Consider the following 25,628-nt stretch of genomic DNA (forward strand, 5'->3'; position numbering starts at 1 on the left):
AAAAAATTGATTACACTAAGATTAAGCTGGATTGCATTTGGCAGACTGTTTGTAACTGTATAAAGCTCATCTCTGTTAAAACAATAAACCCTCAGTATTCTTCCATTGTCAGTGCAGTAGAGAATACTATAACACTACAATATCAGAAGAATTAAAATAACAACAACAACAAAAAAAAACACATTTGCACTTAAAAGATATGCTGGGTGTAAGAATACTACAAGTTAGCCAAAGTAACTTGTGAGCAATGAATCATTTATACAACATTATTGAGAATATGTTGTTTAATGTATGACCACAATTATATACATATGTGTTTGCATACATTCCTATATGTTATGATATATGTAATATATGTATATGTATGTGCTTTACAAAAGCAATCCACATGACTAACAAGAAATATGAATACAAAAAGAACTCAACAATCAATTTAGAATTTATATGTATTTGTGGATATATGTGTATGTGTGTGTGTATGTAAAAAATAGAACAAATAATAGATAATTAATTTGAAACCCTGGTCCTGTGGTCCTGTAAAAATAGCACAGGATCACTAATACTCAGGATGAACTGATGCTAGAAGAAAAGCTAAAAACAACAGGGGAAAGGTTTATATGTGTGTGTGTACATGTGTGTGTATATATATATGTATGTATACATGTGTGTATATACATACATATACATATGTCACACATATACATGTATACACACATATATAATATAAATATATACATGCATGTATACACACACATTATTGTAAGGGGTAAAATTCTAGCTAAACTATCTAAAATATCTAATGAGTGGTCGCCAATAAATTATAAACTTTAGCAAGAGTTAGACTTTTAAGTATTTATTAAGGAGAATAAGAATTTGGTGAAGAGAAGGAGAAAGGCCTAGATTCATTTATCTTTTAAAGGGAGAGAGCATTCCTAGCTCTGCTCTCCGCCAGAGTCCACACGAAAGAGACCCAGAGTGTCAGCTTTGCCCCCTCTCCCTCCCACAAGCAAATGTCACTTCCTGATGCCAAAGAAAAGCCACATGCCTTTGCCCTCAGAGGCCTTCTCCTCATGGTAGAGCTTTCCTACAGTAAGTCTCCAGCAGGTGGCGTCATTCCAATCATTACAATATATAATACCTGGGTTGTATGGATAAAGATAGCTAATAACAGAGGGAAAGAAAAATTCCTTAATTGTCATATTGCTTCTGTTTCCCTGACAAGGAGAATAAACTTTGGGTAGAAGAGCAAAAAATTAAAATGGCTAATGGGGAGTTGATACCCAAGACAGGAAATGAACAGGGAGCATATTAAATCTAATAAGAAGAAAGGTCAGGAGGGATGAAGGTAAAGTCTTACACTGGGCTTCAAAAAAATCAACTTTATTAAGTACAGGAATAGGATGCTACATGACTACAAGCATAATTTGTCAGACTATGTGATGTGACAATAACAACAACAAGCTTTAAAACATCTTGGTTGGGCTGCCTTTGGAGCAGCATAGTTCCTAGGATTGAGGTCATAGAGTACTATACTAAACTCTGCCTTGACAAGACAACACCTAGAGAGATGTTTATGATACTTAGGAAAGACATTGACACACCAGAGAGTGCCCAATGGAAAGCAAATGGGATAGTTGATAAAAATCTGTTCTCTTATCATATGAGGAACAGTAAAAATAACTGGGGATATGTAAATGAAAGAAGGGATGACTCAAGAGAGACATAAGAGCTGAATTTGCAGCTTCCAACTCCTGAAACCAATGGTTCTCCCTTCAAATAGGGGCATTTAAGCTCAAAGTCAGGAAAACCTTCCTAACATTTAAAGCTATGTATCATTGCAATGGGAAGCCAGAGACTTCGTGGGTGCCCTTTAATTGGAGGACTTTAGGTGGTGATTGGTTATCCACTTGTTAACATGGGTTTTGTGCTGCGAGGTTCAAAGAAGCCGCCCAAGCTCAATATGTTTGAAATATTGGATCCGATATAATGAGATAATAGATGTCAAGCACTTTGAAAACTTTAAAGTGTTATATAAATACCTATTGTTGTTGTTGTCATTAGTCTCTAGGCACCAGGCCTCCAGTCTGACAATGACTTCATTCCCTAACCACACTCCTGCTGAGCTCAATCAATGTTTAAAGAGCAATCGAGGGGCGTGCTGGCAAATGTTTAACAATCAGGGTCTGGGACTTATTGGGCAATGAGGATGTACACGCACACACAAACACATGCTTTTTTATTTAATCTGCATTATTAACATTTTCTTAAATATGTACAATCAATAGGGATTTATAAATTAAGCCCTAATTTTTAGCAATTGCTGGTTTCCAAGGTGTAAATTCTCACACCGAAAATGTGACAATTTCTGGCAGGCTGGTTAGAGCAAGGTTCAGCAAGCCTCTGGGTTGTTAGGGATGTTATATGAAGAGATTCTAACTTCCTACTCTGTGAAATGATTCTGTGAAATTAATAACTTCTCTCTCACAGATGTGTCAAGAGTCAACTCAACCTAAATGAGAGATTAGTCCTCCCAAAATATTAAAGAACAGGATAAAATCTTCCTTCAGGATTCTGACTCCATTTCCTATGGTGGATCTATAGCAAAATATGCACAAAATGAAAAAATGTATATGTATATATATATGTGTATACATATACATACATATACACATATATACATCAAGGAGTTGAGAACCTGTATTGATTCAAGAATAAATGATAGCTTTCAAAGTATTATTATTAATAATAATAATAATAATGATGACCTACATTCACATTTTTGTTGTTTGGTTGTGTTCAGTGGTGTGATACTTTGTGACCCTATTGGGAGTTTTTGTGGCAAAAATCCTGGAGTGGTTTGCCATTTCCTTCATCAAGGCACATTCATGCACTCTCCTTCCCTCCCTTCCTCTCTTTGTCTCTAATTCTTCAAGTACACGGGCAGAACAGGTATTGTCCCCATTTTATAGAAGATGAAACTGAAGCCCAGAAATTAAAGGTCTTTCCCATAGTTCCACAGATAGTAAATGGCAGAGCCAAATCCTGAACCCAGGTTTTCTGACTCTGACTAACATAATAAAAAATAAATAATAAAATAACATAGAATAATAATATATAAATATATTATTACAAATTATAAATATTATAAACATATAATATAGATAATAATAAAATGTAAATAAGCCAGTCAAGAAGTATTTCTTAATCTCTTTCATTATGCAAATGGGACGTTTTTAAGTTCTGGGGATACAAAGAAAGGCAAAAATACTATGAGAGCTGAAAGAAGTGAGAAAGACATAAGCATTTATTAAGCATCTCCCATGTACTAGACTCATAGTAGCTAAGAGCTGCACAAATATTATCTCATTTGGGAGGTAGGTGCAATTATTAATCCCATTTTTACAGCTGAGTAAACTAAGGTAGAGAGTGGGTTAAGTCACATAGTTAGTAGTAAATGTCTGAGTTCAGATTTTAATTCAGATCTTCCTCAGCCTCGGCCCAGGACTCATCCATTGTGCCACCTACCTGTTCAAATATAAAAAAAATCAGAAATAAAAGTGATCCAAAGGAAAACAAAGTAAAAGCATGGTAGGCAGAATAACAACATTATTAATGGCTGACATTTACATAAAATGTAAAAGTTTGCCAAGCAAAATAATAGAAGTTTATGACTATAGTCCTCACAAAATCCCAAGAGGAGACATTAGAGTTCATCTAGTTCAACCCCTTTATTTTATGGATGTGCAAACTGAGACCTAGAGTAGTGATTTGAATTGTCTAAAGTCATCCAGGTAAGAAGCAACAGAGTTGGCCTTCAATCCCAGATCCTCTGACCCCAAATCCAGGCTTTGCATTTTGCCATACTTCCCCTGTTGCATCCACATCTGTAACAGACCAGGAACAAGCAGGCCTTCAACATGACTGAACTTTCTTACTCCAGAATCTACTTTGCCCATTCCTCTATCTTAGACTCATGCCATAGCCTCCATTTGAAATAAAATGCCAAGGTCTTCAAATGACATCATCAAACTCCACTACAGAACACCACCCTAGCACAATTCCTCCTCCAATGTCAACACGTATTTGTATAAGTTTGTTATTGAGCCTGCTGTTTTCAGACAAAACAAGAAGAAAATGTATCTCTTGCACAACAGGGATGATCCTCAGCAATCTGTGAAGTGAGGGGTTTGTTTTCTGAGCCCCCAACTCTTCTTCCTTAGAGGCAATGTACTATAGTGGAAAGAGCCTTGAATTTGGGGCAAAGGTCCTGAGTTCAAAATTGAACTCCACTTAGTGTGGAGTAGTCAGTTGTGTGATTTGTAGACAAATCCTTATCTTCTGTAGGCCTCAGTTTCCCCATCTGTGAAATGAGGGACCCATGAGGTGTCTTTTCGACTAAGTCTAAGATCCCTCATTTGTCTGGTTGACTACCATTTCCCATTTCCCCATCTCCCCATATCCATATTCCTCAGAATCCTCAATGGAAAAAAAAACTGCTCTCGAATCCATTTACATAGTAAACATTTATGATGGGCATTTATTAAATACCTACTATGCACAAGGAACTTTAAGTAGTGGGGATACAAATAAGAAGACAGTCCATGGCCTCAAGGAGCTTACAGTCTAATAGAAGACAATATACAAGATGAAACTGAAAAGGGGGGAGTGCCAGAGGGTACCCAGTGTGGGGCCACAATAATAATAATGGCAAAGTTGAAACCAAGTAGAGCAACTGGTAGAAAATGAAAAGATGGCTGAGATTTTGAGACCTCTACAAAGGGATGCTATGGGAGGAGTTCCTTACTCCATCATCTAGCCCTTCAATCAGAGGGGCAGAAGCAACCAAGGGTACAGATGAGGTGTGAGTACCAAAGCTGATGATGATGCATTTCTAGGTAATGAGCTTATCCAAGGGGAGGGGAGAGAGCATGCTAATGATGATGGGGATGGAGTTGAAACCAAGCAGAGCAAATGGTGGCAATTGAAGATGGCCTGCTAAACTGTAAATAACAGATAAGAATACAGACTAGAGCTGTGATTTCATTAGAAGAAGGGACTTTCCAGTTAGGAAACTCCTTCCATCAATACAGATAGCATCTTCTTTGCAATTTATGGCCTTAGAGAGATGTCTAGAGCTCTGAGAGGTTGAGTGATTTTTCCAGGATCTCACAGCTAGGGTGGGACAAAGTCCCCAAACTTGAACCCAACTTTTCCTGGCCTCTAATGCTAATTCTCTATCTACTACCTCCTGATGGAGTTCAGTACTCAGGAGCAGCTTGCGTGCAGCTGAGATGAGCCTTCAAGCTCGGGAGGAAGAAAAACGAATGAGACCCAGGAACCGATGGGCAACAGAGGGCACAGTTTTCTGATGTCCTCATTGTGGCAGGAGCTGCAGCTCCCGTATTGGACTGCACAACCACACTGTGGCCTGTGGCTCTTCAAGGCACTGATCCATGGTCGTCCATGACTGGTGGTAGCCTACTACTACTACTACTACTACTACTACTACTACTACTACTACTACTACTACTACTACTACTGATGACCCCTTAGGGAGGGCAGGAAGCAAAGTCGCCATCCCAGGATTATTTACTTTTATAAATTCTTTCTTTTTTTTTCCCAGGGCAATGGGGGTTAAGTGACTTGCCCAGGGTCACACAGCTAGTAAGTGTCAAGTCTCTGAGGATGGATTTGGACTCAGGTACTCCTGAACCCAGGGCTGGTGCTTTATCCACTGTGCCACCTAGCTGCCCCTATAAATTCTTAAAGTAGGCGAATGGAACTCTAAGAGTTACAGGAATAATAATCAAGAGGAAGGTGGGGTGGGGAAAAGGCAGTGATGTAATGAGGTATTTTTTATATAGAAAGTATTTATATAGCACTTTAAGGTTTTCAAAGCACTTTACATATATTATCTAACCCTTTAAGGCAGATGCTATTATTATCCCCATTCTACAGATGAGGAAACTAAATCTGAGAGGTCATGACATTTCCAATGTTACATGGCTTGTAAATGTCTGAGCCATGATGTCAACTCAGGGCTTGTTGAATACTTAGGCACTCTCAACTATGTCTATTTTTTTCTACAAACGAGGCCTCCCTTTTCTACTCAAATAAGTGAATTTAGGATGTAATGCCTCTTAAGCTTTGAAAAAAATCTTACTTCCTCAAGATTTCTTGCCCAGGAACCCTTTAAATTATTCCACACTTAGTTTAATTTTAGGTTGTTTCTATTGGCTTGTAAAAGAATGTACACTGTATACATTAAAACAAAGATTTTTTTTATATATGGACTAATTAGGCATTTTATATATTTATATATATGTGTATGTGTGTGTTTGTGTATATATATATATGAATTCTAAAAAAATTGCACTGATTCCTCTATTGCCATAGGGTGCCATTACAGGTTCACACAAACAGGCTTGCATATTCTTCGCCTAAGAGCTGTGTTTGATTCATTCTGCCGTGACAAGTAGACCATCCCTCGTAGCCAAATGAATTCCATAAATCTTAAATGCTAACGATCGTATCTTTATCTTGATAACCTACAATATTTTGAGAAATGAGCACAAAACTCGTGATTCTGCAAAACATGAATTTTTTTTAAAAGTTTGTTTGCCCCAATACATTCAGCTGATTCATTTCTCTCAAGGATGTGCTTATTCCATCTTCTCAGACTGCTGTTTTCTGCCTTTTGAAGTTGTACTCCAATAGAATGAATGGGTGCCAGGCCAACTGGTGTGCCAGCAAAAGTGCCACGTGGTGACAGGGAATCTTCTTATGTGTTGGCTCCTATTTTTCAGAAGCAGCAGAAGTTCTATTGGATACACTTCAACACAGTACAGCAATCCACTCATCTTTGGCATTCCATTTTTGTTTTCTACTTTGTATCTAACCAGTCACTCAACTCCATGATATTTCTGTCTTGAGTTATTATGAAATGTTAGCCATTAGTGGCTATGCCATAAGTAGTCATGTTTGTCCATGCAAATCTAACAGGCAGGGTCCTAGAGAATGGCATTTAAAAAAATTCTGCCTCTTAATAAAGGAGGGAAGAATTCCTAAGCAACAAAAATCCAAAATTTATTCTTCTGATAACAGAATGGCGATATGTTCAGCATGGTCAGCCTTAAGGGTTGCTTCATTAGTAATGCCAAGCTAATGGAGTCAAGGGAAGCATGGACAGCATGACTCTTGGCAAGAGAATAGAAAGAATCTGGCAGGTGATCCCAATACTGGGATCAGCTGTGTTAAGGGATTATAGACTTAATATAGTATAACAAGGGACCATAGTTGTATACTCCACTTTTTTTTTTTTTTGCAGGGCAATGAGGGTTAAGTGACTTGCCCAGGGTCACACAGCTAGTAACTATTAAGTTTCTGAGGCCAGATTTGAATTCAGGTCCTCCTGAATCCAGGGCCAGTGCTTTATCCACTGCTCCACCTAGCTGCCCCCTTATACTCCACCATTACAGAGAGTTATTTGTAGATCCCCTGGGAAGGGATATAAGTAGGGGGTTGCCCATCAAGCCACAGTGGGTATGTTTCCATTTTGAAAAAGTACAGTTCTTCAAAGGTGGTTTTGAGGTTTAGAGTGAATTACTGTAATAAGTGAGTGATGACTTTCTGGTAGCCTCAGTGTTTTTCCCATCTTAGGGGTATCCAAATCACAGCATAGCACCAGTAGTCTGAGAGCCCTGTAGGAAGGAAGGAATCATGCGAACATCAGGTGTTTATACAACTAACTGGCTACTCCCAATTCAGTTCCCTTCCCAGGGGAGTTGAAACCATTCAGTGGCACGAAGTATGGAACTTTAAAACCCTATGAAAAAGTTGGAAGCATGGAGAGAGAAGAAAATTGTATTAATAATCTACTGAAGGAGCATTCAATTGTTTTCATTATCTTTGGAGAGAAATCAAAGCTAAACTATACTCAATAATTACACTGTTACCTTGAATGCTTACATGAGATCTCAATATGGATGGGATTAGTCTATGCTTTTGCCATATTGGTGAAGATTTTTCATAGTTATCAACAGGTGAAAACATAAAGAGCCAAAGAGATATTTGTATTTTTGGTCACTCTGCCAATAGCCAGTTCAAGAAGGAAGGAAGGAAGGAAGGAAGGAAGGAAGGAAGGAAACAAGAATTAATTAAATGCCTACTACATGTCAGGCACAGTACTAAGTACATAAAAATTATTATCCTATATGATCCTCACAACAACCTTGGGAGGTAGGAAATATTATCATTTCCCTTTTACAATTGAAGAAATTGAAGCAGAGTTTTGTTTTCTTTTGAAGTGACTTGCCCAGGGCCACGCCGCTATGTATATGAGCCTTTATTTGAACTCAAATTTCCCTGATTCCAGGCCTAGCTGTTGTTGTTGTTGTTGTTGCTGCTGCTTGTCCAATTTTAAAGAGGACCACGGGATGATGTCTTAACCTGCACGTGAATTGGATTTAAGTGGGGCACAAAGTTTGTCAGCCTCACTCTCTCTTTCAGAGTCCACATAGTCCAAACGACCCAGATGTGGTGGATGACCTTGACATCTCTGGTGCCTGACCAAGCATCTGCTTCAGCTGCCTACATGAATGTTGGAACAAATTGTTCTCATCTGCCCATTTCATGGAGAAACTCTTCACATGCTTAGGATAGGCATTACCCCAGGTCCAAGCTGCTTCAACTGTGGGTCATGACCCCATATGGGGTCGTGTAACTAAATGTGGGCATTATGAAAAAATTGGCATCAGTAAAAAGTTATATATACCTATTTTATATACCTATATACCCAGGATCCCATAAAAATTTCTCAGGCTGAAAGGGATCATGGGTGGAAAAAGATTAAGAAGCCCTGCCTAGCTCACTGATGGGTTTGAAGCCTGTCAGTTACCGTTTACTTAATTTAACCAAACTGCCAATATGATTATACCAGGGTGTGGCCACTACTTATGCTATAGTTTTTTTGTTTGTTTTTTTTTGGTGAGGCAATTGGGGTTAAGTGACTTGCCCAGGGTCACACAGCTAGTAAGTGTCAAGTGTCTGAATCCTGGATTTGAACTCAGGTCCTCCTGAATCCAGGGCCAGTGCTTTATCCACTGCTCCACCTAGCTGCCCCCATATGCTATAGCTTTTTGAAGCCACAGGAGAGAGTTGAGAGCCATATAGACACCAAAGGTGGATAAGCAACCCTGAAAAAGGCTCAGCAAGCCCTCACCAAAAGGTGCTAGTGGTCCCTGAACACCCCATATACCTCAGGCCTAGCACTCTACTCACAGTACCAGTTAGCTGTTTCTGATCCCTGATCCTGGGGTATACCTAGTCATCCATAAATATGTTGTGTCCTCTCAGTAGAACATAAGCTCCTTAAAGCTCTGCTTCCCAACCACGCATCCTAATTTCCTAGGATTCCACACTGAATGAAGAGGGCTGTCACAGGGTGTTTTTATTTTTTATTTTTTAATTTTCCAGGGAGACACAGATCCTGGACATCTGTCAAATACCTTTTGAACTACTAACTAGCTCAAGATAGCTAGGTTCAACATTAGATTTGCCTTTCTTTCTTTGACATTTGTCAATCTTTGAGATAAAATTTTGTTTACTTGTCCTTTTGACTATACCAGTTAATTCTCATCTTTCTCATTTGTGATAACAGCTTTGCAATGCTGGGGTTTTGGGGGTTGCTATGATAAAAATCAAGTACTGGACAACATGGAACTGAAATTGAGAGTGGTGGTATAGTTTAAGAAGATGCACACATCCCATTAGTAGGAAACTATGGTTATTTAAAAATGAAACAAATCTATTTTTCTTTCAATTTTTGTGTATCATTTTTAAGTGGCTATAGAGTTGTTAAGATGTAAATACTTATTAAATTGGTTGGACCTAACTCATTAATAAATGGAACTATTGGATTTTTCTTTATCCTGAGGGCATTGCGCATGTAGGAGGTGGGGGAGGGGTCATTACTGACATGCTTAAGGTGCCCAGAAAATTTGGGAACCTCTTCTTTATGGGATGCATTTTTGACTTTGTATCCCTAGTTCCTAGAATAATAGCTTCTACGTACAGAGGGATTTATATTTTTGTTACATTAAATATTGTTGAATGATACAGGGGAGAGAACTGGATCCAGATCCTAAGCTTAGGTTTCAGTCCCAGCTCTGTCCCTTCCTACTTATATGACCATAGTGTTTTACCCTTTCTGATTCTATTTCCTTATCTGCAAAATGGGGATAACAAAATAATTTCTCTACTTAAATCATAGAATTGTTGTGAGGAAGGGAACTTGTAAATCTTAGATTATGGTTTAAATGTGAACTATCATCTTATTCCTAGTACTCAGGCTCCTAAATTCTTAAATGTCCCCCTATATACAGAACATTGCTACTGATTTTTGTACAATTCAGTTTCTCAGTTTTGGTGATCTCTCCCAGATTACAAATTCCCAGAAGTGCAGAAACCCAAATTATCATTAAATTCCCAGTGTAAATAGACTAGGTGAGGGCTTACTAATTCTTTTCTGGGGGCTTTAATAATAATTATGCTAAATTATAATTCTTGTGACATTGTTTTTCTTCCTGTGAGAGGTTTCTCACAGTAGAATTGGCCTGTTTAGTAAGCATGTTCTTTTTCCTAAGACAAATTCTTACAAGTTAAGAATCTGATAAAAAGAGACATTTTCTGTGTAAAAGATTGAGTGATAGGGGCAGCTAGGTGGTGCAGTAGATAAAGCACTGGCCCTGGATTCAGGAGGACCTGAGTTCAAATCCAGCCTCAGACACTTAACACTTACTAGCTGTATGACCCTAGGCAAGTCACTTAACCCCAATTGCCTCACCAAACAAATAAATAAATAAATTAAATTATTAAAAAAAAAAAAAAGATTGAGTGATAACCTCCCAGCTAGGAAAACCTGGGGTCAAGTCCTACTCTTGCCACATACTGGTTAAGTAAATGTGGGCAAATCACTTAACCTGGGGCTTAACCTCTAGGCAACTCTAAGGCTGTATGTTGTGGAGAAGGGACTGACCTGCATTGGTAGAGGTGGCTGATTCATTTTCAAGTTACTGTGCTGATGAAATTACAAGTCTAGTTCCTATTCATATGAATCTGATACAAATAGTGATCTTTAAATTTTTATTTACATATTTTTCTTAAACTGTAGATAATTTACAGCCTTGATAGCTCAGAAAAATGTCATTTGACCAACTTTCTTGACAAGATCATTCCCCTTGGAAAAGAGGTTTTTCCATTTTGGGGTTTTCCCCCATATGCTACCCTATACTGGAAGGCATGACTGTGAAGTAGAGAGTGCGTTCAGTCATTTTTCAGTCATGCCCAACTTTTTGAGACCCCATTTGCAGTTTTCCTGGCAAAGATATTGGAGTGCTTTGCAAATTTCTTCTCCAGCTCACTTTATAGATGAGGAAACAGGCAGATAGGGTATGATGATTAAAACTATGAGAGACATAGTTTCTATGCAATTTAATAATTTTATCGATAAGATGAGAAGGTTATTAATAAAAAGATGGTCATTAGTTGTGTCTCTCAGACCAAATACCCCATTATGGTGGGGCACAGAGCTTATCTACCTTTGAAACAGTAAGTGGTCAATGGGACCAAGAATTGACTCCTGTACAGAGAGATAATCTCCAACCTTGGGCTATCAATTTGATGAATGTCCTCCCCTTCACTCCCAAGATGAAGAGATTCAAATCAATTTCTTTTTGTTTTGTTTTTGCAGGGAAATGAGGGTTAAGTGACTTGCCCAGGGTCACACCCAAGCAATTTCATTTCAAGGAGAATTGGACCTCTAAAAAGTCAGGGCTTTAGAAGAAGGGGGTAGATCTGAATCTCCCCTAGATATTAGTTACAAATAATTGTTTCTCACAGGGTTAATTGACTTGATCAGGTTCACACAGCTAGTAAGTGTCTGAGATCAGATTTGAATTGACAAAGAGTCTTCCTGACTGCAAACCAAGTACTTTAATCACTGCACTACCTAGCTGTCCCAGCTGTGGTCATTAAAGGGACAAAGCAATATTTAGGTGATAGTCTTTGGGACCTATTCAGAATGAATAGGTCTTTGTAAGCCTAGGCAAGATGATGAAATTGGTGGCATGCCTTTGCAGTGTCTTGTGCCTCAAGCCTTCTTCTCTTTGTGTGATATTGTCCCATTTCTGAGGCACCTTCTTTCCCTTTCTGTCAGTCAACACACATTTATTAAGCACTTGCAGTGTGCCAAGAACTTAAGGTGAGGAATACAAATACAAGCAAAAAGACCATTCTTGACTTTGAGGAGCTTACCTGCTAACACATAAAGGGAAGTTGAAAAGGAGTGAGGGAGGGACAGGAAGTGAACAGGCTTTTCTGAAGAATGAGAAAGTTAGGAGTATAACCTAGAGAGGAACGAAGACATGGCTGGCCTGGGTTCCCTCTTTAAATGGAGGTTGTGAGAATAGATATCCAATCAGAGTGAAAGGCTACAGGAGTTCAAGGTACTCCTGATGTGTCGATTCCAAGTCTTGGATCAGCTTCTAGAAGGAAGAGGTTTCTGGGTCTGGTAGAAAACAACAAAGTTTAACATGTAGTCTGGAGAATATTTGTGTGTCTGTCTGTCTACCTGTCTGTGTCAGTGTCTTTCTCTGTCTCTGTCTTTGTTTCTCTCTTTTTCTCTACCCCCTTCACCCCACCAAACCCTCAATTAAACCTGTTTTCTGGAAAGGATATGATTTAAGCAATTTGTACCTTAGCACGAATGTTAGTCACTATCTCCTCCCTCAGGCTTATTTTCATATTCCCCTTCTTTTTCCTTCCTATATCCCTCTTCCAGGCAGCAGGTGACAAATGTCATCATATTGTCCAAAAACTTCACATTAGACCCTTACAGAGGCAAGGCCCTATACTCAAGACTATTCCTAAATGTCTCCCCAACCTACCTGTCCTGTTTCTCAGTCCTTGTGTCCCTTTTAGGTGAATGCTTTATTCTTCTGGCAAATTAATTCAAGTGAAAATTTCAATAACTCTTGCTAGTTTAAGTTACTTGTCCCAGATAACCCAGATGAATCTAAATTGGGACCTAAAATGTCCTTATCCAAAGAAATGAGTAATGTAGGTCCTAGGGAAGCTAGTAAAAAAAAAGACATTTGGAAAGAGGGAACTCTCAGAGACCCTTTGAAGACTTCCTGCTTTCTGCCTAGGTAAGGATGCTATTGCCTGTTTAGGAAGGAAGCTCCTTATTCCCATGTATAAATCTCGTCTGTCTGAGAATCTATTTCTCAGAATCTATTAAAAATAAAAAGTAGCAACCAGCTTTCCTTTCTTCTCCTAGCCTAAATATCCTCAAATCGACATGTTTTCTGATACCCACCTTCAACTGCTGTTCCTAAAAGGAGTTATATGTCCAAGATGGGTGTAGGGGGTGGGGAAGGGCATATTTTAATGGGTACTTTGTGGAGATGATTTCAATTGCTCACTTTAAGCACGACTTAGATGCACAAAAATATAACCATGCAAAATGAAAGAGGAAAAAAAACGTAGTTTATTTTCCCTGACTCTGCAACCTGAAAATGCCTCAACAGATGCAACTAGAGTGTCTTTTGTCCCACAATCTCCATCCCACTCCCCAAGAGACTCACCTCTGGCCTGAGTCCAGGTATGGAGCATTCAGTTTGTATTAAAAACAAACAAAACGTGTGTGTGTGTGTGTGTGTGTGTGTGTTTAGGAAGGTGGAAATGCCACATATATAAACATTTTCACAACAGAAGCCATTTCTTCCAGCCCCTCATGCTGATCATCAAAATGTGCCAGTTAAGCAGCTTTTCTGGCTAGGTAGCTCTAGAACAAGATGCCTTTCTTGTAAATGACACAAAGCTCCAGGCCTAGGAACTGCTGACTGATTAGATGTCATCACAGAGTAAATATCACCTGTTAATGAAAATAAAGGAACATCCAAGGTGTGCTTTATCATAGGCAGTAGTAGTTTCCTTCATGGTAAAATTGTAAAGACATCAGGAAAACATAAGTACCTTCCTCAAAATTCTCTCCTCACCTTTCCTTAAACTGTATACAAATGTGCAAAATTCTACCATTACAGATTCTTTCTCAGAAGTAGTAGACTTAGGAAGATGTAGGTTCAAATTTTGCCTCAGATACTTACTACCTATGTGACTCCTGGGCAAGTTGTTTGACCTTTCTTAGTCTCGGTTTTCTGATGTGTAAAGTAGGGATTATAATAATAATGATACCAGAAGTACTTGCAAACGTTAAACAAAATAATAAGTAAATGTTAATTGCTATTATTATCATTAGAGAGAGGAGAGTAAGCCTCCTATTTCAGGGAGAGGGTTGGCCTTGCAGTCAAGAGCATAAGGGTTCCGTGTTTGCATCTTGCATATTCTAGTTGTGTTACCATGGATGAGTCACTTCTTTGATGTCCCAGGAAGAATTCCAAGGCAACTAAGACAACAGAGAATTTGTTGACTTCTATGGGTTGAAAAAAATTTCATATCAGAAATCCTATACTCTAATAAAATCACAGGCCTGATATATATATATATCTATACATATATGCATATATATGTCTTTATAAAATATATCTACATATGTATTCCTACATACATATGTAAACATATGCATGTGTGTATTTTAAATGAAAATACTCCTGGAGGGTAATATATTAAGCCTTATCAGTCATTTCTCTGTGTTGTTTGAGGGAGTTTCTGTAGAACTGATAACTAAACCTTCCCTCCATCCTAACCTATTGGGAGATCTGGCTACCAGGGTGCTCTTACTCCAAACTCTTGTGAGGTCAGTATCTGATTCCATGCATATCCTAGCACACTACCTTCCAAAAGTTGCTCTCCTCTGCCTCAGTAAGGATGACTTTATCAGATTCAGATCCTTTCCTTAGAGCAGGCAGCATACTACAATAGACAGATTACTAGACATATCAGATGGCCTGGCTTTGAATCCTGGTTTATACAAAACACTTCGAGCATCAGTCTCCTCCTCTGTGATATGGTAAGAATATGGATTTCACCTTCCTTGCAAGGTTATTGTGAGGAGAATAATTGATAAACTTTAAAGGATTGAAAATGGGGATTTTTTTTGTGGGGCAATGGGGATTAAGTGACTTGCCCAGGGTTACACAGCTAGTAAGTGTCAAGTGTTTGAGGCAGGATTTGAACTCAGGTCCTCCTGAATCCAGGGCTGGTGCTTTATCTACTGTGCCACCTAGCTGGCCCCAGAAAATGGGGATTTTTATGAGAGCAGAGGAATTCATGGGACAAGAAGTATGTGTATGGGGAGGTGGATAGCAAAATAGTAGGGAATTACATTCTAAAAATAAAGGCTAAGAAAAAGGGGAAAAATCTGCTCTCACCATTTAACAAAGCCATCACCAACCGAAAAGCAAAAATAGCAACAATAATTTTTAATCCCTCCTAAAAGTTCCTGGGATGAGATTAATGAGAAATCTTTGTGTTACTGGTATCATGTAATCTACAAGGTATTCTGAGAAACAGAAATGAGGGACATAATCTCAGGGCCCCAACAGATCCGACAGGATTCCAGGCTGCAATTTGTGAACATGTGAAACATATTCATTTGAGTGGTGTTTTTGAGGACCTGCTATAAGCTTCACTTTTTATTAGGTACAATGAGGTTTACAAGACAAGAAGTTACAGCTTCTATCCTCAAGCAGCTTAGAGTGTAGAAGGGAAGTTTCTATCACCTAGACCACAGCTATTTTTTTTGGGGGGGGGTAATGAGGGTTAAGTGACTTGCCCAGGGTCACACAGCTAGTAAGTGTAAAGTGTCTGAGGCTAGATTTGAACTCAGGTCCTCCTGAATCCAGGGCCAGTGCTTTATCCACTGCGCCACCTAGCTGCCCCCTAGAATCCAGCTTTTGAGACTGTGGGTTGCAACCCCATATGGGGTCATTTAACTAAATTTGGGTGTAGCAAAAAATTTGGCAACAGTAAAAGGTTATGTATAACTATTAGATATAACTATACACCCAGGGTAACATAAAACTTTCTTGGGAGAAAAGGGGTTGTGAGTGGAAAAGTTTGAGAAGCTCTGACCTATACTATTTTAATCCAATTTAGCAAACAATTATTAAGTGCAAGACAGCCAAAGGCTTAAGTGTTTTAGTCGGAGTTCTACAGCAAGTATCTGTAGGAGGCAGGAATCAAAACCAGGTCTTCTTGATAGCTACTTACTGCCATTAAATGATGGGTGTTGTTTGTCTCAGGGTTCTAGGCAATTTTTTAAGGTATGAATCAAGTATCTACATGGGTAAATAAGTTCCTTTATCCAGTTCTCCATACCACTGAAATTACACATCCGTATTACCTTGCCACCTCCCCCTCAACTCTTATTTAAAAAAATACACAAGACATATGCTGAAGTTCTGGGAATACCAAGCAGAAATCAAATATCTCTACCCTAAAGGGAGCTTACATTCTGTTGGATGGATACAACTACACACCAATAAGTAAATTGTAAGAGGATTAATTTGAAGTAGAGACATAAATCAAGGAGGGAAGAAAGCTACCAACTGAAGAAAGAGAGGAATCAGGAAAAGATTTACAGAGGAAGTGGCACCTCAGCTTGCTTTTAAGGAAGATAAGGATTCTGAAAGGCAGAGATTAAGAGTGAGAAGACAGAGACAGGTGTTGGAATGCTAAGCTCAGGCAAGAGCTAGTAATGAAGTTTGGCTTTGAATGTGTGGAGTATTTGAAGGAGAGTACAGTGAAGTAAACCTAGAGAGGAAGTTTAGAACAAGATTATGGCAAGCCTTAAATGCCAACACTAAAAGTTAATATTTTTACTTAGCAGTAATAGGGAGACACAGAATGTTCTCATATAGGGCTGACACACTCAGACTTTAAGAAAATTATTTAGAGAGGTGTGTGAAGGATGTTTTTGAATTGAGAGATCCCAACTGGAAGCAGAAAGACTAGAAAGAAACAAATTGAGCATCAGACCTAGGGTGAGTAAAAAGGAAATGGTTCTTGTATTCCCAGAACCTCAACACATGTGTTGTGTTGTGTGTTTTTTTCATTTGTTTGCTTTTAAAATATGGAGAGTTGAGGGAGGGATTGTAATGTAATATTGACCTGTAATATCAATGGAGAAATGGATGAAAGAACTCATTCTACCCATGTAGATCCCTGACTCACATGTAACTTTAGAGCCTTAAAGAATTGCCTAGAACCCTAAAAGACAAATCATATCCATCATTTAATGGCATTAATTAGATATCAAGAAGACCTGGTTACAAATTCTTCCTCTTACAGGTTCTTGCTGCATGATTCAGCCTAAGTCATTTAAGTGAAGAGGATTCTACTGGAGGTAGAATCAATAAGATACTGCAACTAGCTTAATGTAGGTTTTGAAGGAGAGGGAAGGGTTTAGGATGATTGTGAAGTTACATACCTGGGAAATACAGAAGATTGCGGTGCACTTGGTAGAAATAAGAAAATGGGGGAGAGGGCAAAGGTGGTCCTTTAATTTTGGATACATTGAATTTAAGATGCTGAAATACAAGTATTCAGGACTCAGGTATTTATTGAAGATAGATATATACATTTGAGCAAAAATATTTAAGGATGTGCATAAGGAAAATGAAGGAGCTTATGATGACTTGTCTTGATTTTTGCTGTAAATTTGGAAGCAAGGTCATTGGCTAAGTGGGAGCTTTGGAGAAGGAATATGTAGCTTGAAACAAAGGAAAGGTTTGAACATCTGTTTGGGGCAATGTAATAGAGAGTCACTCAAGGATGGAGAAAAAAAAGGATTCATATGTGACATTGAGGGCCTGGTTAAGAGAAGATAATGTGCATTTCTAGTGGGGTATGACTCCCTCTATTAATATTTAGCAGAATTGGAATAGGAGCAGAGAAGGTGGATGAACCTAATTTGAAGATTGGCAGAACATAGTCAAGATATTCAAACATAGACAGTGGCATAGTTGTACTGTAAAAGTATAGGGCTGAGACAGTGAAGGGGGCAGGGAAAAGAGAGAGGGGAGGAGGTCATGTGAAGACATAGAGGACATTTGTGAACTGGGTGTGATACTTCATATGTACATAGTATTGAGCCAGTTGGTACACTCTAGCAGTAGTAGCAATGCCACTTAAGCAGCCAAAATTTATTGATATATGGCCTTATTTAAGGGTAACCTGTTTAACTAGACTTCAACACTTAGGATAGCTTCTCAAAAAGCTACAATATCTCTTCTGGCCACCAGAAGGTGCTCCACTGGCAAATGTCTTTGTGGGCCCCCACTGCAGGGTTTCATGGTTGCAGTTGAGGCACTGAGCTGGATTAAATTCATGTGGCTCAGATCCTGAATTCAGCTAGGGTATCATCAGAAAAATGACAAAGAAAATGATAGAGATAGATAGATAGATAGATAGATAGATAGATAGATAGATAGATAGATAGATAGATAGTTATTCTGTGATTCTGGTCCCTACCTTATTCTGTATTCATTTCTGTCACTCATTTACAGATTCTGTTTGCAAGGCACAGACGCAAATACTGTGGCCACATTTATACTGAATAGAATGAAAATGAAACAAAAGAGATGGCTGACCACTCCTGCAGAGGCAAATATGTTCTCTTAAACCTCCCAGTCAGTGCTTTAGGTTAAACATAGAAATTTCTGAACTATTATTGCTAACATAGCATGGAAAATCAGAGAGAGAGAGAGAGAGAGAGAGAGAGAGAGAGAGAGAGAGAGAGAGAGAGAGAGAGAGAGAGAGAGAGAGAGAGAGAGAACGAACCCTGGGACACCATCCCCCCCAAAGTCCATATATATGAGTATAAATAATGAAAGGCAAGGAAATACAGAAAGGGAAATTAGCCTTGTGATCCCCTGTCTATCTATTGCCCAGGATTTAATAAAGATAACTGTTTGAAGTTTAGGAACTTTTCCATTCATTACTTTTCCTGCAGTGTCTGAATTACTTCTGCAGCACTGGTCTCGACTTTCCCTCCTCTGGTCCTGGTCACTGAATATGGGTCACCATTGTAGCCTACAAACAAGGGCTCTGCAAAATATTTCCCAATCCCAAAGTCAGTTACCATTCCCCCCACATGTCAAGCAGAAAGTCTTAGTTCAACTTCAATGGATTTCTGTTCTATATTCCCAATAAGGCAACAAGGACATCTCTTTCTCCAGCTTGCACCCCCTCAGCCCAATTGCCATTTGGCAGTATACATTTCCTGTGCCTTACTGCAAAGTGAGATAAGAAGTCTTTCTTTAAGGCAACGAAAGAAAAAAAGAGTAGCCCAGATTCACACACCTGCACACTGATCCCATTACCTTCCTATCTTCTCATACTGCTTCTTATTCCTTTGTGAGCAGACTCCAGGGGGAAAAAATGGTGCTCATCAACCTCATCATTTCCATTTACTCTCCTTGATTTAGTTGCATCATCACCCCTGTGTCCTATCATCAAATAGTTAAGAGATCAAGCCTTAGACACAGATTGGAACAAATTGAAGAGTGAGGCCAGTGCAAGTCTCTTAACCTCTCTGGTTCTCCATTTCTTCATTGATAAAATGAACTGCTTGAACTTGAAACTATAAATCTATGATTTTGTGGTGCTGTGAAAGCATTGAATCCAATAACATCCAAGTTCTCATCCAGTTCTCAATCTCCATAGGGCCAAGATGGTGAAGAGAGAAAAGGGAGATCAGAACAGGAGGGAAGATAATCCTAGGTACCTTTTCAGAGACTTGGGCCATGGGTGCACTTTAGCAGATCTTCTGATTCTTGGTCACAGGTCACATCCAGCAAGCCTGGAACAATGACACACCATCTCAACGAGCATACTGAGATCCATTCTTTACTTCTATGCCCTCAATTCAAGTTTTATTAAAAGAATGAGGAAAACAAAGCAAAATATTTAAGTGAGCAACACTTGGTCCTAAAAATGCATGTGCATCCCCCATGCCACTCACACGTTCGACAATTCCTCTGGCAGATGCCTTTCCCCCTAAGATCACAGAAGTGGAGGAGGTGTTACAGAATGGGAGTGTAAGGGGCATGAAGAATTGATAAATGAAATTTTCTCCCTCCAATTCATGTCACTGTTTCTCAAGAAACACCAGTATAAATCTCTATAGAGTCTTCTAGTTTTTCCCATGCCATCTCGTCAGTGCAAGGCAAGAGAAAAACAGAGGAATAAAATTTCTGGTGGCCTTCTATAGTAGAGAGCTCTCATCTCTCCTTGTCGATTTTCCCTCCTCTCCTTCTGTCTTTCTCAGTTACCAGCCTCACTGATCACTGTGCATATCCCTTGAGATAGATAGATACATAGTTGCATAGATACATAGACTGAGATAGTAAGTAGACATATAGATAAATATGATATGATAGAGATAGAAATGACAGATGTAGATAAGATGATAGAAAGATATAGAAAAATAGAGAAATGATAAATGGATAGATAATAGATTATAGATACATACATATATACAAATATACATACATAAATATTAAGTCATTTTAGTTGTGTCTAACTCTCAGTGACTCTTTTTGAGGTTTTCTTGGAAAGATATTGGAGTGGTTTGCCATTTTCTTTTCCAGCTCATTTTACAGATGGGGAAACTTAAGCAACCAAGGTTAAGTCACTTGCCCAGGATCACACAGCTGGTAAGTGTCTGAGGCTGTATTTAAACAGGTCCTCCTAACTCCAGGCTGGTGTTCTATTCAGTGTACCATTTAGCTGCCCTGTTCAATACTATCTGAATGTATGTATTTAATACATAATGGACATATATTATTAAGTACTTACTTTGTGCCATGCATTATGCTAACCCTGGAAATATGAATGAAAACAAGAAAAATAATACCTTCCCTCAAGTAACTTATATTTTAAAGAAGAAGAAAGGACATAAAATGTAGCTTGGAAGTCAGAGTGGTGAGAAAAGGAAAAGGTGGGAATGGGAAAGGGGAAAGGAGGAGATAAATACTCCAGCACTTACACAAATTTTATCTTTTCAAATAAATTGGGATTTTATATTAACTTTGTCTGAGGTATTTTTTGTGGGTCAGACTTCATCACCAGCTAGTGTTATTGGCTCTAGTAATGAGTAATTTATCCAAACTTCCTACTGTTCACAGCACACAATATACCAGTGAGGTTCCCCAGTAAATTACCACTCCCTAATCAGAGTGAGACAATTCTCTCCCTGAGTCAGGGACCTTCCTGAGCTCCTGCATGTGAGCTCACATGTGAGCAAGGCACACAAATGCACACAAGGAGATAATGGGAGGCTGAATATCAATCGGCTCTAAGAATGAACCCAGCCTCATTCAAAAGTCCTGGAAAAACACCTCTCTACTTTAACATATTGCAACGATTGATGTATTTAGTCTGAAAACAATCCAACACACTGTAAACCTAGAATCGTAGAGATAAAAAATCAGTGAGAAGGAATTCTTTCTAGCTCTTGCAATGTTGGCTCATACATGGCTGTGTGGATGTTGTGGTTAATCTATTAGCTCATAGACGGCTTAGCTGAAGTGCTCAGCTAGTGCAGGCCAGTGAGCATCCACAGGCCCATCTGGGATGCCCTTCACATTGACTTCTGCCTCTGCATGAACAGGAGCTATTTTGGGTGCAGCCACTGATTAATGGGCCAGAAGTCTTAGTGCAGTTTTAAGGTATTAAAGCTTAATATACATGCATGTATGCATGCATATGGGCACCTAGATGGCACAATAGTTAGAATGCTGGGCCTGGAGTCAGGAAAACTACCTGCATTCAAATCAGGCCTCAGATCACACTAGCTGTGTGATCCTGGGCAAGTCACTTAACCCTGTTTACTTCAGTTTCTCCAACTGTAAAATAAGCTAGAGAAAGAAATGGCAAACCACTCCAGTATCTTTGCCAAGAAAATCCCAAATAGGGTCATGAAGAGTTGGACAAAACTGAAAAACAGAACAACAAATACATGCATATACACATACATGTATGTATCTATGTTTCTGTGTGTACATGCATATGTATCTATTCATATCTACATATATATATATATATATATATATATATATATATATATATATATATATATATATATATATATATATATATATATACCTTTACCTGTCTCTATCTCTAACTCAATCTCTATCCTTATTTTTATCCCTACCCCTAACTATATCTATGTCTTTATCTATATAGTTATCTAGTAATATCATGTCCCTAAAATCTTAATGCTGGTTTGCCCTGAATATATAAAGTACTTTAAGGTTTTGCAAACTGTTTTCCCCAAAATCATCTCTTTTGAGCTTTATAATTACATTGTAAAACAAGACCGCAGATATTTTTATCTCTATTTTATAGATGAGGAAACAAGGGCTCAGAAAACTAAAGTGACTAACTTGCCCACGTTCACACAGCCAGTGAATGCCAGAGGAAGGATTCCAACCTAAGTTTTTTGACTCCTATTCTAGCATCCTATAGAAATTCACTGACTGGAAACATCAGTGTGGGCTGGGATAGTCTATTACCACTGAGAGGGGAGGTCCTCATAAGATAGCTTGTCATTTCGGCTTGTTGATGAGCAGATAATGTGTTCTTAAATCCAATTTAATCTGAATGTCTGATTGCCTGTGAAGGTCCTACATAAAATATTGAGAAGACCTTGTCCCTGAGCTCTTGTTTCCTCGGTAAATTCTATGTCAGTTTCATGGCATTCTCAATGCCTTGCTGGCTAGTGAGTCCTGGGGGCAATGACTTAGCTATGCTTTGGAATCCAAGAATTTGGCATTCTAAAAGAATAATAGAAACATTCAAACTATTTTTTTAAAGCCAGTCCCTACTTTTCTTTCATTGTGCATTTGAATGCAATTTATTTTCATTTTTATTTTTAAGAGAAAACTGTTGCAGAATTTACTGGTTAGAATAGCAATGAAAAATGGTGCCCACTGCATTTCTCTCTGCAGGGCTATGGGATGAATGCATTTGCTTTCAGCTCCAACATTTGTATTCTCTGCTATGGAGGAAAAGAAATACTGTATTATGTACTTTTTTTGGTTGTTTGTCTAGCTGTGGGTGAAATTCTTACAAGGTAGAATTTTAAAGAAAAACGAAACACATTCATCTTTACCTAGTAATTTATTTCTTCCCAGGCAGTATATTATTCCTTTAAAAACAACAACCAAGGGTCTTAGAAATGGCCTTTTTAGTAAGCTTATTGCCTTAGAAAATTCTTCAGCTTCTTATATCCTCCCAAGCTCGTTAAAGTTGAGCAGGTCATGGATTTTGCCTTAGCAAACCATGGGATCATCTTCTCCCCTCCACAGAACCTAAACCAGGATACTAAAGGTATCATTTCCTTATCACACATGCCAAGTGAGTTGCTGTTTCATCAGTTTTAAAGCAGCAGAATAAAGGAGAGTTCACTATGAAATGACTTATTAACAAAGTCTATTTATTCTTTGGAAAGTATAGATCAACTGGGGGTATTCTGCCTCTTCATCTTCATTTCTGAGCTTTTTTAGTTTCTTTCAATCCACCTTTTCCAAGAACTTTCCCAAACTTCTTTAATAATTGTGTCTTCTCAAGGGGTAGCTAGGTGGCGCAGTGGATAAAGCACTGGACCTGGATTCAGGAGGACCTGAGTTCAAATGTGACCTCAAACACTTGACACTTACTAGCTGTGTGAACCTGGGCAAGTCACTTAACCTTCATTGTCCTGCAAAATAAAATAAAATAAAATTATTGTGCCTTCTCTCTATTATCTCTAACTTATTCATGTATCTAAATTGTTTATACAGTGTTGATTTTATTTTTACTCTCTCATTAGAATAGAAGCTCCTTCAGATGAGGGCCTGTCTTTTGCCTCTTTTTTATCCCTTGAAAGAGATTGGCTTGGCAAAAAGTAGGCTTAATAAATGTTTATTGACTGATTTACTGACACAGGTAAATGGTAGGTAGTAATTTAGTGCCAGGGAGTAGGAAATGCTGCTCATTTTATTTCTCTCTAAGGGAAGGTGGGCTGATATAATATGTTAGGCACATATCACAGAATCCCATACTATTGGATTCAGGAAGAGTCCTCAGGCAAATCTTAGAAAAACTGTTTCCTATAGAAGAAGCTCCTATGTAAAATATTCCTCCCTGATGGTTTTCAAGCATAAATTGGATAATTATTTTCTGGATATGTCATAAAGTAAATTCTTATATAGGTATAGGTTGGACTATATGTCCTCTGAGATACCTTCAACCTCTACAATTTCATGATTCTGTGATACCTAACAAATGGCTCTCCATTTTCCTTTAGAAGACCTCCACAGAGAGGCAACCCCCAAGCTCACCCATTTTATTTTGAGATATTTCTTAACATTGCTGATGAAAAAGGTCAAGGACAAGTATTCTACTGCCAACCAGGGCTCTTGCGGTGATTTTAGAGTCGAAATCACCTTACTGGAAAGAAAGCTAGACTCAAGGCTTGGGATCAAGTCCAAGTTTTTACCAGATGTGTAACTTAAGATATCTCTCTGGCCTCATTTGTCTCATTTCTAAAATGGGAGTAACTACTTAACTCCTAGAATCTTTGGGGTCAAATTAGAAAATATCAACAAGTAAAAGATATAAAACATTTTATAATTCTTTACTTCATTTTAGCTACCTAAGAACCCTGTGAGATAGATATCACAAGTATTATTATCATCATAACCACTGTATAGATTAAAAAAAAACTGGACCACAAGGTCATCTTTTTAATACATATAACAGAGATAGGATCCAAAGTTTGATCTTCCTGGTTCTAGCAGGAATGTAAAGTGTTATTAATAGCAAAAGCACAACCTGTTGTTCAGAAGTCATTTTACATCAGTAGGAAACCATTTTATTTTCTTGTTTCTAATACAATTACAACTGAGAACTTGTTATATGGGATTTAATAAAATTAGGGTAAAGACTGATCCTGTGATTTCATTGCCTAGAGCAATGGGTTGCCTAGAGCAAGGGTTGATTGCGTAGAGCATAGAGAGGTTAAGTAATTTGCCAAGGGATATGTCATTAGTACGTGTTAGAGGCAATGCTTGAACCCAACTCTTCCTGGCTTTGAGACCAGCTTTCTACCCACTATACCATGTAATTTATCATAAGGGCTTAAATATTTATGTTATGCCCATATCTTTAGGATGCAGTACCTGCATAGAAGACATGTTAGTTCTTAATATCACATAGGTAGCCATCCACAAAGCTAGTCTTCCAGACACACATCATATGTAGCCTTTTCTTCTCTAGGCTGCTACTGTTCTTAAGTGCCTCCCAAAGCAATTGCATTTTGATTTATGCATTTAAAACTCTGCCAGTTATCTCTGTGTTTTGTTTGGCATACTGTTTGGAGAGAGGTGATATGGGAGAATGTACTATTTTAAATTATGATAGTTAAAAGCCTACATTTAAAGAGGCAGAAGCAAAATGAGATTCCATTTTTTTTCCAGACCCTGGTCTCATTAAGTGCCAGGAAAGTAACAATCTGCAAAGAGGAATTTTCCAATAAGAATTGTAGTTCTGATACCACAGTCACTATTCACTCTGGATCGGCTGCAGATATGAATCTTTTTTGGAGTAATGATAGTTTG

The sequence above is a fragment of the Dromiciops gliroides genome, chromosome 2 (assembly GCF_019393635.1).
Source record: "Dromiciops gliroides isolate mDroGli1 chromosome 2, mDroGli1.pri, whole genome shotgun sequence".
NCBI lineage: Eukaryota > Metazoa > Chordata > Mammalia > Microbiotheria > Microbiotheriidae > Dromiciops > Dromiciops gliroides.